The sequence below is a fragment of the Sinohyriopsis cumingii genome, chromosome 8 (genome assembly GCF_028554795.1).
Source record: "Sinohyriopsis cumingii isolate HCF-2022 chromosome 8, ASM2855479v2, whole genome shotgun sequence".
Classification (NCBI taxonomy): domain Eukaryota; kingdom Metazoa; phylum Mollusca; class Bivalvia; order Unionida; family Unionidae; genus Sinohyriopsis; species Sinohyriopsis cumingii.
In genome coordinates, this window is record NC_142968.1 from 38,479,207 (window position 1) to 38,497,548 (window position 18,342).

The window sequence follows — 18,342 nt, forward strand, 5'->3', positions numbered from 1 at the left end:
CATGGATATCGGACTACACATTTTGAACTGTTATCGTGGACACAGAGTGATTTAAGTTCACATAACTTTTCCAATTACAACTAATGTGTATGGCATGAGTGACGCACCCATACTACATTCTTCAAGGTTTCGCATTTGTGGGCTTCATAGAAGGAAAGCTTGAATTGTTCCTCAGAGGTGGCATTGTGGCGTATCACCTTAGATATACGGTCAAGGACTTTGATGAGTTTCGTTTTGGCCAAGACGAATATTTCGTCCTGTCTTTCAAATAATTGAGCTTTGACAAGTAATAAAATTTCCAGTCACATAAACCAGATTGCATCCTAAAGCAGTTTTGCATGATGGCTGCAAATCTTCCGCCAGATCATTAATATTTGGGTACAGCAATATATTATAATTCCTCTATGGAGTATTATGAACCATTCATGTCGAAGCTATGATAAAAACATTACAATATGCATTCGTCTTGTCTCTGATTATAAAGCACTAACAAACAATGCCACCTCTGAGGAACAATTCAAGCTATATCATGCTTATGTGTTTTGGCCAATCCCGTCCCTGTAAATAATTTAAGTGACACAGGAGCTTCTGAGAGTCTTTATTATCAGGTACTTCTTCTAATGAGTGTTCTTATTCAGGGAGAAAAGTGCGGCTTTGTTAATATTCACTCTATTGTGTAAATTTGTCATCAGACTTAGTCTTCGGACCCGTGACAGTCGGAACAGTGTTTTACCCGTTGAGGGCATTTGTTTATCACTTGGCAACGACCCAGCTAGACAAAAGGTTGTGGTTAATTCACTTGTAATTGACAAGACTTGTTTGGATCAGAAAGTCGATCCAACTGAAAAAGAATTCTCTGTTTTATACCCAGCTTGTGCAGTTACCAGAGAAGAAAGCTTTTGAGAATGATATTGATAAGGAAAGTATTTCTTTATCTGACACATGTATTGATAAGGCTTTTGATGAGGTCACTTTCACTCCTTGTTTGGATCAATCAAAAGGTATTGATCCCAGTTAAACTACTCATTTTCTTTTCTAAAACGGGTGACAAACGACAATCACGGGTCATCGAATACGAAAAAGATCATAAGATCTTTTTGTTTCAAATGGCCATTAGTGAAACTGAAGCCACTGAAGTTCATGTCTGTTATTTCATTAAAAATGGAAGTCTTATTAGAAAATGGATACCTGCAAATGGAACACATAAGCATGATATAGCTTGAATTGTTCCTCAGAGGTGGCATTGTTTGTTAGTGCTTTATAATCAGAGACAAGACGAATGCATATTGTAATGTTTTGTATTGAACTGTAGTTCCGAAATTTTACAGACAGGAAATACTTTGTCTGGCCCATGAAACTCATTTGGCTGGTCATTTTGGGATTAATAAGACTTATCAGAATATCTTGACTCACTTTTATTGGCCAAAAATCAAAAATGATGTTTGTAAATACTGTTGATATTGTCATACTTATTAAATGGTAGGAAAATACAATCAGAAGATATTTATGGCTCCTATTCATGCACTGTAAGTTGCACAACTGATTCCACTGGGAGTTGATGTCTGGGGTCTAAGAAAGGGAATGTATTTGATACATTCACTAACAAATATGGCACTTGATGATATTCTGTCTTTTGCCTAATTCGATGGCATCGACGACATGCATTAGTCCACAACTACAAATTTAAACGACGTTTGGAGCGATGCTCAAAGAAAGGCAACTTAAGATAATATATGGTTCGTGTATTCTGTATTGATACTGTGATTGTATCCTACGATTATTTTGAATATTATCTGCCATGAAAATACAAATTAACAGGTCACAAACATTTAAGAAAACTAAAACTGCTTTAGCTGACAACTGATATCGTAATATATTGTTGGATATATGATCCAACGACTGAAATGAGCTAATGCAGCTATAAATTCGATACAGTACACATAAATCCCTCTTGGCTTGCTTCACATCCCGACCCAGTTAGGTCACGCATTTAAAATGAAATAATCCGATAGGCGAATGAAAAGCATTCTAGACGAGATGAAAATGTTGACAAAATATATGCACACTTGTACAGAAAACAAAGTCGAAAATAATATTTATTAAGGCACGCTGAAACAAGTCCACAAGTAACGACAAGGCACCAAACATGTATGCACTAGTAATGTTTGAAAGTTTAACTCTGCATTAGTCTAATGTCGTTATTTGTCCGTAAACAATTTTATTGTTAGTATTCTTGAGGCTTCAATTTGTATCAGATTATGAGCAATATTTATTTATAAGCTTTTATTGCAAAGTCATCAAAGACGAACAATAAACGACTAATAAATATGCACAATCACTAGACTTTATATAGTCTGACTGGCAATGCATCCTTTCTCTCCTTAGGTTGTATTTCAAACATGATTGCAATTTTATTAGTGTGGCTCATTTGACAAACTCTGTAATCTCCGTCATTATCAGTTGTATCAGTTGTCTATACATATAATCTTGAGCTTTAAGGACCAAATTGTCGAGGACACTTAAGAGACGCTTTAGCATGAAAATACACGACTTTTATTAACCCTTTGGTCGTAAACGTGCGCTATAACGAGCTACTAAACACGCACACTTGAGATGGCCTCTTCCAGGGAAACTAACAAAGTTTGATTATTTCTTTCATTCGTCTTCGTGTGTTTGTATTTACATTTTAGGGATAGGAAGGTAACAGGAAATATTAAGACAATAGAGAAGTGTGCTTTCGAGAGCAAGATGTTTAAAGTACATGTGTTAATGTGTGTGCAAATTATAGACCAAATTCAATAATCTTCGGAACCATGGAGACAAAGGAAAAGCTGTTCAGTAATGAAGATGCTGTATAAGCAGAAACGGATAGCCATAATTATGAAGACTTTTTTTTTAAAAATCTGAATGTATTAAACATTAAAAGCATCATCCTTGATTCATCCTGCAATCAGATCAGAAGTGTTTGAAAAAGCGATAATAAACAATGAAAGCACATTTTCTCATTACCTTCAATAGGTGGAATGTAGGAAAATATTGTGGGAAAACCCGCCAAGCAAGCAAGTCAAACTTTAATTCTCTGGCAACTTGATCAGTAGACGCCCGGATAAAATAATTTAATTAGTATCATAATGTATATTTTATGAAAAATTACTTGGTTGGAGTAAGATGTTGAATTTGTTACCTTATCGAGACTAAAAATGTGTGTGTGGTTTGTATTTTAGAAGTAGAGTTACTAATTGTTCAGTCATATAATAATAATAATAATAATAATAATAATAATAATAATAACAATAATAATAATGACTTTGTATAGCGCCTAATTTTTTGAAGCTCTAAGCGCTTTACAACATTAGATAACACATACAAGATTTTAAAAAAACATAATGATATGATTACTAACACAAACACCATAAAATTAGAAAACATAGAAAAAACATGCGGAGAATATTTAAGGTAGCAAACATTATTAGGTCTTTAAGTTTAATCTTGCAGTCGAAATAAGCGTTTTGAGAGCACTCTTGAATGTGATCACTGTGTCTTTGTGTCTAAGTTCATTGGGCAATTCATTCCACGTTGCTGGGCCCTGGTATGCAAAAGAACGCTGTCCATATGACTTTGTTTTCATAGCGGGAATAACGAGTATACGATTGTCAGAAGAGGAGCGTAAGTATCTTGCTGGTGTGTACACATGGGTGAGGTCGCATAGGTATGTTGGACTAGAGTCCGTCAGTGAAAAGAAGCACAGAGAACAATTTTGTGTTTGATTCTGGATCGAATGGATAGCCAGTGTAGGGTACAGAGCAGCGGGGAGGTGTGCTGTGATCGTGGTACTCTAAGTATGATCCGAGCAGCTGTGTTTTGAACTTTTTGAAATTTTTGAAATAGATATTGTGATGAACCAGACAGAACTGAGTTACAATAATCCAGTCTTGAAAGTACTAATGAACACACAAGTGTTTTAGTGGCATCAACTGAAAGATATTTGCGAATGGAGCTGATGCGTCTCAGCTCAAGATATGCAGCCTTGCATATGTTCATGACATGTTGGTGCAATGTGAGAGTACTGTCCAGAGTAACACCTAGGTTTCGTACTGATTGTGTGAATTTAATGTTGGTGTTGCTGATATTTATTGTTTGAGGTAAAGGATGTGAATGAGAACGTCTTTGTGTTGTAATCAGAATGGCCTCAGTTTTATCATCATTCATCTGCAGCTCGTTACATGTCATTCATGATTTCATATCAGAAATGCACCTCTCTACACCTTGGATGGTAGCATCAACTTCAGTTGGGTGGCTAGATTTTTATATTTGGGTGTCATCAGCGTACAATTGGTGAGATACTGGATGATGATCTATGACACTTGAGAGCGGAAGAGTGTATAGAATGAAGATAACAGTTCCCTTGTGGAACACCACAACATGGATCAACTGTGCATGGGGTGTATTCCATTTGCAGACACAATTTGTGTCCTGTTGACCAAGTAGGACTTGAACCACGGTAAGGATGTTATCATGAATGCCAAATACATGCTGAAGACCGTGAAGTAAAATATCATGGTCTATTGTGTCAAATATTGCAGAAGTGTTCTCCATGGTATAGCAGTGTTGGGGACCAGCTTCGCACTGCTAAAAATCAAGGAGGGTGAGAACTGTAATCTTTCTGCTATCCAAAGCAGAGAGAATGTCATTAACTACTTTTAGAAGAGTAGTTTCAGTACTGTGGCAAGGGAGATATGCAGATTGTACATTGCTAAGAAGACTATTTTGAATTCAGATGAGAACCAAGCTGGGATAGAACAACCTTTTCTAAGATTTTTGATATGAATGGGAGATTAGAATCTGGGCGATAGTTCTTTAAATCGTTATGGTCTAGTGTTGGTTTCTTCAGCAGAGGCTTTACAATGGCAGTTTTGAAAAATGATGGGAATTCCCCTGATGTGAGAGAGGTATTAATAACATCAGTAACATCTAAGCACTAAAGCCCCAGTGATGTTGGAATTGGATCAAGTTCACATGACTTAGGTGCACTCGTCATCAGGATTGTACGTACGAAATCCATAGAGACAGGTTCACATGCTGTTAATGGTTGCCGCTCAAATTCTGTATCGCAACTGTATGGTGACGACGAGTTAATTGAAATTGTGGTGTAAAGCTTATCTCTAATGGTTTGTACTTTGTCACGGAAGAAATTTGCAAAGAGAGAAGGTATTTGGAAGTGGTGTAGATTTGTTCCTCTGCCATTAGCTTCTTAGTAATCTCGATGAGCTCTTTGCAGTTGGAACTTTCCATGATCTTAGTAGTGTAGTGGGCTGATTTCGCTGCATGGACTATATTTGTGACATTCTTCTCTTTTAGCAGTGCGAAGCTGGTCCCCAACACTGCTATACCATGGAGAACACTTCTGAATTGATACTCTGCACTTGGTAGCTGGGGCATATTTGTCGAGCAATGAACGCAGACAGTTATCGAGTTGTTCTGCGGTAGGAGGTAAGCAAGTTGTGAGGTTAGCTTGGATGTCGTGCATTAGTTTGGTTCTATTTATCATACAGAGATTTCTCTTAGTAGCAGATAAAGGTGACTGATACGTCAAGATGGCATATAATGCAGAGGTGATGTGATGCAAAGTTCATAGGATACCAGGGAGGACCGTAGAATGTTATCATCAGGTCTATGAAGAATCCAGTCTAAAATGTGACCATGTTTATGGGTGGGTTGGTTAACTGGGTGGGTTGGTTAACTGACTGTTTGAGATTGAAGCCATTAATGGAATCTATGAGTTTTGATGTGTTTGGATTCCCGGAACAGTCAAAGTGAAAATTGAAATCTCCAAGAATAATCAGGTTGCCACCTATAGAATTTCCATACTCCAGAAGATTCGGAAACTGCTCCAAAAAGTGAGATTCAGTCATCTTGTTTTTTCTACTAGGAGGAGGGCAGTATAGGCAGAAAATATGGACTGACCTTTGCTCCAATGTGAGTGTGGTTTGGACTAGTTCCAACAATGTGTGGTCGAAATTGAATGTTGTGGTGTGGTTAAGACGTTTGATCATGGAGTTCTTTGTGATGATAGCAATTCCACTTACGCATGAGTTACGTGGAAACGACTTGATGGAGTAACCAGTGGGTGTTAGATCCGCACACTTGGGCTCATTGCCTGATGTTTTTAGCCATGTTTCTGTCAGGAAAAAGACGTCAATATTCTGGTCGTTGATAAAATTAACTATTCTGTGCGCTTTTGCGGTGGTCCTACTGATTGGGCATTGAACAATGCAATTCGCAGAGGTATCTCTCGGATAGTTGACACGAAGGTTGACGAATTAATAGGGATTTTAATTAGGTTATCTAAATTAACAGTCGAATTTTTAAATTGTCGAGCCGAAAAGGGCATAAGGGAGATAACTGGAATACTTCTTCCTGTTCTACGCCGGCCAACTTTGAAACAACTTTTCTCTTTTCGCTTCTTTTTACATTTAGGTAATGATGGATGCAGTCCCAGTTCGTTTAGTCTAGAGCACAATGTAGTGTGGAGAGCCAAGGAGTGGTCATTTAAAGCAATTAATGAGGGTCCATCATAGCATAAACGGGTTGACTGGTGAGTATCACGTGATGGCGGTTTGTTCAAATGGAAGTTGTAGTAGTGGAGCAAGACAGCTGAGAAAAAGTCTAATTGTTCTCGTTTCCAAAACAAGGAGATGAAGAAACACATACGAACTGAACAGCCAATACATAATGAACACAGAAACGCAGACGAAGACAGCCACCGAGTACAAATATCATGAAAACGGCAAAAAAAAACGGAACAGCTGCATCAAGCCGGTTAAGCAATAGCGGCCATCTTTGTGATATCACTAATATCTATACAGCATGACAGTTTATCGTGTTATCTAGCATTGGGGCATCATGCCACAGACATGTATTATGTCCCACCCAGTCACATTATCCTGACACCAGACCAACCAGTCCTAACACTAACTTCTTAACGCTGAGCATCTTGCAGGGCAGCTGCTAGTACCGTCTCTGCTAGTACCGTATCTGGTATGACTCGGCCGCAATTCCAACTCACGACCTCCGGCGCCGAGGAGGACGCTCTAACCACAATGCCACCGGAGAGGTCCCCGAGAGAAATAAGTCACTATATATAATGGGCAGTTCTATAGATCTATGGTTAAAATAATGCGATGATAGCACGTCATCACTGGGTGGATGTCTTTATCGATGAATTCGACAGCCAGGGTGGAAGGCCTCCAAAATGAGCTTCATGACCAGGGCGTCGCAAATAATATCGGTGGACTTCGGCTGTGATCATCCAGTCAGGAGTGGAATGAACTCCTCCAGGCTGTATCTTGCCCTTAACACACCACGTGAAGACATCTAGCATATCGGATCGGTCACAACCCGGGTCAGCAGTGACCTCACCTGCCGCTGCACACCAGGACGAAAGTGACAAGCATGGTGCACCCACTGTCAAATTCAATGGAGAGACAACATCATTATCGGTACATGGAACGTTTGAACAGTGAGAGATATGGAAAATTAGAAAAGACTTAGACATGAGTTAGAAAAGGCACTACTGTATCATTATTGGTCTCTGCTACGTGGCTAGATTAAAACTTTGGCGAAATAAGAACAGAAGAAGGACATAAGCTTCGCTTCAGCCGATGAGGGACAAACACAATCATGGCGTTGTATTTCTTGTGAACAGCATAATGTGTTGCTGCCCAGTCTCAAACAGACTTATTACCATCCGTCCGAGGGCGGCTCCCTTTTAATATCACAATTATATTGTGTACCGACGCCTAACTATGATGAAAGCGAACTGTAGAATGTTATAATCAACTGCAAGATGTCATTGACAAATCGCCCCCCAAAAAAAGATTCGGTTTGTACAAGGAGACTGGAATGCAAAGGTAGGAGTTGATTCACAGACAAACTGGCAAAGGATTTGTGGACCCTTCTGCAATGTAGAGACAAATGAAAGTGGACTCAGGCTTTTGGACATTGCCGCCTACAACAATCTTGTGCTAACCATCACGTTCGGCCCTCACAAAGGATATTGAAGATGGGCCTGGCACGGTCCAAACGGACAATATCACAACCAGACCGACTCCATCTTGGTGACAAGACGATTCAGCACGGGACTGAATATCGCAATAACGCAACGTTTCCCATGAGCAGATATTGGAATTGATCATGATATATTAAAAGTGATCAAAACGCCGTACCAACCAAGAATAACCAATAAGTACGAGAAAAGCACAGGAGTCTAGATAGAAAGACAATGCTTTGAAATCCAAGACAGTCAAAGCAGAAACGTTAGCACGATGGATACCAGCTGGTGAAAGATCTCACATATCTTAAACAAGTACCACCATCCAAGACAAGTCAGGAAAATGGCCCACAGAAGATCAAGAGATCCTCAAACAATTGGCAGAATACTGCTCACAATTTTACAATTATAAAACCCAAGGAGACCCAACAGTATTAAAGCACCTTCCAGCAAAATAAATTGATGACAACACCATTCTTTGTGAGCAAGGAGAAACTGCAGTTAGGTCAGTAAAGACAGAAAATTCAGCTGGCGTTGACAACATGCCAGCAGAACTCATTCAAATAGGAAGAGAAAAGATAGTCACTGTCCTAAAAACAATCTGCAACAAGTTATTGCAGACAGTAGAATGACCCAAAACATGTACTCAACCTTTGGTCATCGTGCTCCCCAAGAAAGGAAACCTGCAGTTATTTCAAAACCACAACACCGTCAGTCTGATCAGCCGCCCAAGCGAAGTCATGCTGAAGACGAAAGACTCAAGCAGAGACTTTTTTGCTGAAGAGCAAGCAGGTTTTCGAGAAATAAGGAGCATAAAGAAACAAATATTCAATATCAGACTCCTTTGAGAGAAACACTTTTAGCATCAGCAAAATCTGTACCATGCCATCAAAGCTTTCAAGAAGGTCGAACAACAGTTGGAAGTCAAACAGGGTTGCATACTGCCACATACACTCCTCAGCAATGTTTTGGAAAGGATCGGAGGAAGAACAACCACCAAACTTCGCTTTACAGATGATAGTGATGGATTAACAGGAGATAAAAAAGAAGTACTTTCTGACTTGGGTGACAAACAACACCAATGGTACCAGTGCAGAAATAAAAGTACTTAGACAGAAGCTGGAAACAGTCACAAGTTTCAGGTACTTGTGAGCTATTATGAAAGATGAGGACTCAAAACTAGAATTACTTAGCAGGATTGCCCGGACAACAGCAGCAATAACAAGCTTGAGGCCAATATGGAAGGATACAAACATTGCTATTGCTTCCACTGACACTCACATCAGATCTACAGAACAGGATTCATTGAAATGAGATGCTTCCGCAAGATCTTCGGAATCGCATACATTGACCATGTATCTAACGCTCAGATAGGCAGAAAATAAAAAAAATAAAAAATCTCGCGCCAAATTAGTAAGGTATCGATTTATATTGAACAAAATCACGGCCATTTTTACAAAGGCGTATATAAGGAAATGTTTGTTTGGCTGAATGACATAAGTGCATAATGTGGTGTATTGAATGCATAGTTTTGGCTATAAAATATAATTAAATTTTGCTAGTACACTTTGGAGTGCGATAATCACTAGTATTAAGCAGAAGTGAATGCCTCAGGACTACCTTCTTTCTTACAATTTACTACTGTTTGCATAATATTCAGGAATACAATATTCCTTAAGAAAATTATATTAGATATATATACCGGAAATGTTGTTATCCACGTTTTCTAACATGAGACATTACAGAAAATTCTCAGATAGTATTGACAGATTGTTTTATGTAAGAGCTATATTCAATTCATATAGGATGAATCTCTCAATAATAATATTTGGCGAATTCAACCGCATTTTCTAAAGAAAATGCTAGGCACCACAAACTGCACGTTCCTTGGTGAATACATAATGATACACATTTCCTGAAACAACGTAGATGTTACGTATTTTATACAACGGGATTAGTTAGATCTAGACTGGGGATAAACTATAGTTTTCTTAATACATAATATTTCCTTAGGTGCGATCACTTCTAAATATTATGCGAATTTGTTTCAATAAAAAAAACGAAATTCGAAATTGCTTTGTCTATTTGTCTTAACCAAAACATCAGGAAATAGTACTACTATGGCTACTGATACAACTGCTACGACAACTACCACTATTATAACTCAAAGTGCATTAGAAAATGCTACTTCTACTACAGTTGCTAAATTCCTAAATCATGCACTCATGCTACCATTACTGCAGCGACTACTACTGCTGCAACAATCAATATTAATAATACTAATATTACTATAAGCAAACACATAAAATATTGCACGTTATATTTATTCATGTGTTCAGAAATATATTCCAGGTTTTCTCTTTGGAATATTCATATCTTGTTTACACTGTGTTAGGAGATTAGATCATGTTCAATATAGTGGCATTTTGCAACACCAGATTAAATAATAAGTTCAAAATATATATATACACAATATTAAATTTTATAATTGTCTTTACTTTATATAATTTATGTTTGATTTTTTCAGACGTAATGTCTTTATTATCAGAATATAATGGTAAAATACGACATTTTACGTTTTCTTTGTTTATTGTATCACCCAATGAGTACTGATTTTTATTTTCAAATACACGAAATATTGCATTAAATTCAGTCCAATTCATTTGTAATTAGTAGCACTTGAATAATAATAATAATAATAATAATACTAACAATAATAATAATAATAATAATAAAACAGCATTAAAGGTACTACTACTACTATTGGTACTACTGCTACTACTGCTACTAATAATAATATTATCTAAGAAGATAGTTAATAGTCTTGCAGTGGAACCACTATATATGTGATCAGCAAAATCTCCAGGATTATTGAATACATAAAACAGACGTACACTGCACCAAAAATGTGCACCAAATACACAGCTCATTAAAATATTTGTAGAGTTATAATTTTGCAGAAGACTAAATATTAAGTGCTGGCTTATAATCGTTTCCATTTAACTGTACTAGTTCAAGCCAACTATTTTCCTAACATAGTTCATTTGAGTGCCTGGTTTGCATAAAACAGTGTACAGTACTGTAGCGTCATATGCGGTAGTTAGTTTTATACTCAATATTTATAACATCATATGCCGTATTTCCACTATGATGCTGATAAAAGTAATTGATATATTTCCTGAAATCCTTGATCCCAAATCAGATTAAGATACAAAAAAATGAATAGGTTTCCCGAAATCTTTGATTCCCAAACATGTATGTATATTTCAATTTTTTTTAATAAAAAAAAACCAGTGCAAACAAATGCCGATAATTCAGCGCAACTAGTTTCGCATTTTATGTATGTATCTTCAGGCACAACATCTTTTGAAATAAATAGATGACGTCTTTATATTTTAAAATAACAATCCATGGTCACATTCTATCAAAATAACAGTAGTAACGGGAGAGTTATTATCACTTCCAAACGAGCAATAGAAACAACAGAAGTCGGACTTAGGCGCACATATAAATTTAGCCAGTTAAAGCTGATGTTGTAAAGTCTATAAGTGTGTCAAAACAAACACCTTCACGTCCTTTTCTGGGTCTTTAGTATCTGTTAGAAAAGAAACACTACTCAGTGATTGCCAAATTATGTTAAACCATACATTCATTTCCCCAACGGTCGATGGTTTGTGTGTTTGAGTGTGTTTAAGTAACGTATCCATAATGTGAGAAAATAAGACAGATGGACACATAAGTTTCCTTGGAATAGTCTCCTTTGAATCACAATGCAAATGTCATAACACATCACCAAATTCCATTTTGTCTTTCTTTTAATGTCTGTCTCTACCTTTCATTCTCTTCGCATGCATTTTATTCCCTCTTCATTCTCTTTCTGTTACCTTAACGTCTTGTGTCTAAGACGGGTTTGTATCTTTCTGTTTCTAATTTTGAAGAGTTCTCAACTTCTCGCTTCTTGTGATTCTTTTTAATAAGCCTTTCTGAAGACCAGTGTCCTGTAACCTGACAATGATAATACATATTTCTACCTTTGTTCAATTTTCTCTTGTTCTTTCTTTTCATTCAGATGTCGCATCTATTGTGACATTTGCTTCCAGAGCCCGATGTCAGATCTCGCATCAATCGTGACTTTTATTTCCAGACGAATTGTCCGTATTCTTATTTTAAGTATTCTTCGAATAACTATCTGTAAATCTCTAACCAGAGGGTCGACTTAATTTCACTCTTCCATATTTTCCTTCTTCACAGTCGGAACGCAGATTTAATGTATCTGAGGCAACAGAAAGAGAATTTCACCAGCCAAAATTCCTAAAACTTGTATTAATCTATCCACACTCACGGTAGTCAGTTGTCAGCAGTATCAAACAGCAATGACTACCAAAGCAACATCAACCGGTAATGAAATTGGACTTAGCTTGAGACATTTATAGCTAATAATACCAAGTCAATAAGTATATAAAGTGTGTTTTTCATGCATAGAAGATGTGAGTGCGTGCGTATAAATTAGTCAAATATAATGTTGTAATCAAATTAAAATGATCTCCATAGTCCAGCGAGATCGTGGACGTAGATGCCAAGTGGTGACATAGACGACGACTTTCCTTGTTTTTGCCCCACGTGCTAACTAAATGTTTAACGCAAGAACATGCCAGCGATGTCGACGATGTGGTGCGTGAAATGAATCAACGTACACTACCTCCTCGGCCACAAGACAAAGAGAATCCTGATCCAGCAAAGATAAAGTCGCTCAGAAACTCCAGAAAATTATTATCATATTTGATAGAGATGCAAAACCTGACCTGACCTGCAGCTAAATTTGACCTGCATCAAATGTGCACCAATGCTTACACCTACAAGATGAAATTTGCAAGAGGTCTTATTCATGTCTGAAGTGCCACCCTAGAAAACAGCAGATTTAATTACAGACTTGTGTGAATCCATCTTAGTTACAACAAAATTGCAGTGCCAAGCTAAAGAGGCCAACCCGGGTTTTTCCTCCACCATTAATACTGGCCGCTATGTGTGCTAAAATATGGCGTTAAACCCTACAACAACAACAACAACTAAAGAGGCCAATTGTTTGAGAATCTCCATCCAGTTTAAAGTCTCCAATTTAGTAGACATGCATAAATCACACGGTTCAAAATAATTACATACTTCAACACATTCAACAAACCAGTGACAAGTTTAACATGACCGACGGAACCATTACGCTTTGCATGACCCACGCTTCACCTCCTAGAGAGACTGGGGCACCTCGCAAGACGAGAACTATACCGCATAATAGAAAACATCATTCACGTTTTCAATTTCTCCGTTGATCATGGGGCTTGTGAAACTTTAATACTGGAAGCAATTTTTTCCACTGTCTCTTTCCGATTTTAGACTCCACCGACGATATTGGCGCGAAGAGGAAGGATATGTAGCCTTACAAAGACAGCCGTAAGGATGCTACAATCATTGCTCACAATTTCTCTTGATACGACGGAATGTTTCCTTCTGAATCTATTCAAACGATCGCACCGATTATGGTTGGAGCCAGTCTAGTCGAAGTGAAATCGCGACAAATGCATTTTAAAGATTTCATGAATTATTTGGCCATGTGTTTGAAAAAAATGACTAAAATATTTGGAATGACACATGGACAGAAGTTTCTTTCTTTTCTTTTCTTTTTCTATACCTACTTGGTTCCCTCAATCACAATCTGAAATGTTCTTTTTTAGATTTTACCATGGAGGAGTTGTACGAGCAAACATACAGACGACGCCCGAGGTTAGACAGACACAAATACTTCTGAATCCACTAGACAATTTCTTTGTATAAAGAACCAATGCAACGCGCTTGCCATGCGATGAGGACGAATTTCGAAGAAAAGAAATCAAATACATCCATGTTTGTTCTTTGTATCTTTGAATACTTGGCTAGTAAAATACAACGTGACCGTCTAGTTTGTAAAGCTTCAGATTAACGCAAATAATAATAATTGCGTCCAAACGAACATATCGCACCAGAGGTCTCAAAGTGGTCGATTTTATCAATCGTCATTTTTCAATAAACCATCTCACAGGGTCTTTGACTGTATGATTCATAGCTACATTGTTTGCATGCTTTGTAGCACTCTTGAAAGTGAAGACTTATACCAGATTGAATCAATACGTTTAAACACAACCTGGTTTGACACCTACGACAACACCCCTTAACGATGGGTGTAACATCAGTTAAAGAAATTAATATTTCCTACAGATTTCTCTGTCGGATATCGTTTGTCTGTCGATTTCACTATTCGCTCAAAGAACAAAGAAAACAAAGGTATTTCTATGAATGACTAGTTTAGAATTCGGAATTTACCAATTCTGCTAACTGCACGCATTTACAGAGAGTTTGTCAAGATACAAGTGAAACATCATTTGAGGAATTTTTCTATAATTGCTATTTCCACAGTAGATGAAAAGTTATTCTTGGCAAATACTATCACAGACAGAAAACAACAACGTGAATATGAAGTTTACCACGCTACGGCTTTTGTCCTCACTGTTGCAATAAATTCAGTGGAAGGAAGTCAATGACAGTGTTGAGTTATTAGAGTATCAAGAACCGTTAACAGAACTGATTCCATCCACGTCTATTCCATTATAGTTTGGACGACGGGTAATTTGCGTTTTAATGACGGCATTTTCGTCGGATTTCGGTTATCGAAGCGTAATAATTCCAAATTTATTTTCGTAAGTAAGATACGTTGTGTTAAAATAGCGATGAGCAAACGTTTTCATGCCCATGTTAAGAATACATTCGTCGATCATTAGTTCCGCTTTATACTTATCAAGATGCGTGTATATGCAGTTGTTTATACCAGCAACTTTTCCATTGGGAAGATGTACATGACAGGAAATTTTCTGGTGTCGATGCATGGAAGCAAGAAGGAGTTAACTTACAAACACTGAGAGGTGAACATGAGATAATGATAAAAGCCGTAGTAGAAAACCCGAAACAGGATCTATTACAAATCCACGAAAGTAATTTCGTACAAATATAAAGGAAATGAGAAGAAAGACAATAACGGAGAAATTAGAGACACTAAATTTGTATAAATATAAGAAGACGACCATAGCTTGCACATACATTTAATGGGACAGACATTAAATCACGAACGGAATAGCCGAGTGGTCTAAAGCGCTCTTCGTTACGGATCACTGCCATCTCACCTCTGTCTGCGGCGGTTCGAGTCTAAGATTCAGCCAATGTGGGCATGTGAGAAAGCCTGCCAGTAGCTTCTCGTGGGTCGGTGGTTCTTTCCGGGGTTTTCCGGGTTCTTCCTCCACCATTAATACTGGCCGCCATGTATAGCCTATCGTGCTGAAAAATGGCGTTAAACCCCACAACAACAACAACAACAACGAACGGAATAATATATGCCGTATGTGTTTTAAATCTTCGAAAGAAAAATGTTTTCTTGTGTTTTGACACCAATATTAGAAATGTTAGTCTAGCTTCAGATGTATTAAATGTATTTTGCATTTGATAATCTTTTCAGCATTCTCAACGTGTTACTATCGCTGCCTCGTCCTTCAATTCCTCTAGTATCAAACGATAGACAAACATTTAGAAAACGTTGGGAGTCCTTGCATATTCGCAATTTCTTTAAAATGTTGATTTATATATCGAGTGGTTCAAACAAACTAGAGCGTTTCATCGAATACAAATCGCATTTGTCTGATTGTCAAGCGTAAAATACCATGCCTTGTTACAAGGTGAGGTTTGCACTTTCTTTAAATTTCTTTCAATTAAATCGATTTTGTTTACAGAAGTCATTTTACGTGAAGATTTTGGAATCGTGTTTGACTTCAGTCAAACCACATCTTGTCATCTTCGAGGAGATGTTAGAATAAGACGTAGAAGAATAAACCTTGGTTTAAACGCCACGGACACCATTGTAATGCCAGCACAACAGTTATTTCAAGCACATCCCAAAATCAGTCCCAATGCTCATTATGTGCTATTGTTCAAATATGGAAGAAACAGATCACAGGTACATATGTTAGCCAAACAATTGAACCCTATGACTGATCTATGACATTGCAACACCAATGCTTATTTACGCATCGATTTAAAACCAACCAATTCGCTATTATTTGAGACTACTTTGTACCAATTAGTTACACGTTAAGTGTTAATAATGATGTCCTGTTATTTACATTTCTCCTTTCGCATCATTCGGAAGAAAGGAAGAAAATTTAAAATCATCCTACACTTCTTTTTTTTTTTTCTTCTTCAAATGGTAGCCCACACGACCTCCTTTCAATCACATTCTCCTGCCAAATTGTGTCGTAGTAGGTATGCCATCCGTTGCATTGAAGGTTCTTGCGCATTTATTAGAAGCTGGTTTCAAGTGTTACGACTGTTTACTTTGAGATCACGTCAATTACTTTAAAACATAATCAACATACCCAAACTAACAAACCCATTTTGAAGAAAAAACAAAACAAAAAAAAAACAATATGCAAACCAAAAATCAATTCATTTTTAACTGATGGATGTAATTGTTTATGAGGTGTCATTATTTTGTCCCCTTATATATAGAATCTTAAAAGAGAAAGCTAAATGAAGAAAAATATGAAAGGTCGCCAAAAAAGGCAACATCCCCACAAACAAAAGAATTGCCGCAGAAAGAAGAAAAGCTCCATGAAGAAAAGGGATAAAACAAATATCTTGACATAAAAGAGACGTGATGTTGCTACGTCGTGAAAGCACTATAAAACAAACGACGGCATTGACTGATTGTGTCTCCTCCTGCAAGATGTATTTCATCTTCTCCGTTCATGATCATACCTGCCAAATCTAATCTAATATCATTGTCCATTGGATGGGAAAATAAAAATTCATTTCTAAATGAACTATTTCTACGGCAGCGACGACGTCTACTACTGTTCTAGCGGCTGCAAAGGTGGCCTTCTCCAAGACAAACGAAGATAAAGGGCAAGTGCACTACAATGTTTTACAAGAAATGTCACTCCTTTTCTCAACACGAGTTTGTAACAATGATTTGCTACACTTAAAAAATTTGTCAAAAGCAAAATGTTTACTATCAATATAAGCTATGTGAAGTGAATTTTCAAACTTACCCACTTATCAACTTTATGTTTTATGTTATACGAGATGTTTGCCGTTTATCACACACATATACTTACAACTTTACCAGAAACCATAACTATATACAATCCCCCATTTTAAATAGCTTGAAAAAATGGTCACAGAATCTAGCAACCCTTCCTTGCATAACTACCTCGGTGTGTGTATGCAAAAATGAGTAAGTGACAAACATTGTCGGTTTGGAAACGCAAACCATCAATGTTACAATGCACGATTTCATAACATGATTGTAAATTCACTATAGTATGTTCTGTAATTGTTGAAAATCAGATCATATGCATTAGGTTTCCACACTGCCTGTCGACAATCAAGAAGGAAACAAACATTTACGTTACTCGTTTTGAGTGATTTCATTGCTTTACATGCTATTTACACAGTGAGAGAGTTAGAGGAGGTTTTCTTTTCCAGGTCCTTATTCGTTTGAAAAAGGAAAACAACGTCCAACCAAAGTTGTTTTCGATGCAAACTGTGTCAGCAATATGTTAAAATACGTAACGGAATGTTTGGATAGCTTTGGTTAGAACTTACGTACTGTTTTCACAATCCATCGTGGACCTTTCTAGGAGCAGACAAGCACGTGATCTTCTGTTTAGGTCACTGGTCATGGAGTCACGTGCCTCGTCAGTATACATTGTCCCCGATGATGCCCCCAACACGTGCGATTGTGACTTTGAGGTGTTTTTAAAAACCAATTTCATGGCTGTCGACGTACTCTTTTCACAGCCACTTAACGTCGGAGGTACCAACCTGATTGTTTTAGACTACCTCCCGATCCGCCTTTGTTTTATAATGAATATTGTCCTCGCTAACCACAAGCAGTGCCGCGTCTTTCTGAGAGTATCTACTGGCATAATAGATATGGCCACGGCAAGATAGTTTCTAAACTAAGCGGCAACTCACAGATATGTCACTTCAAGCAGTGTGCCGGGCGTCGGGCCTACAGCACTTCTATGGACCAGTAAGTGAAATAAATGACGGTCAGCTGCTGGCCCAGCAGATGAAATCAATGAGTACTGATATATGAGTTGGACAAAAGTAGATGGTTTAGTATTGTCCGGAACCAGGTAATCAGTCTTATGAAAGCGGCGCTTAAAGAAACGCATATTCTTTACATGTTTATAATGTCTTCTGTGGCCTTAAAA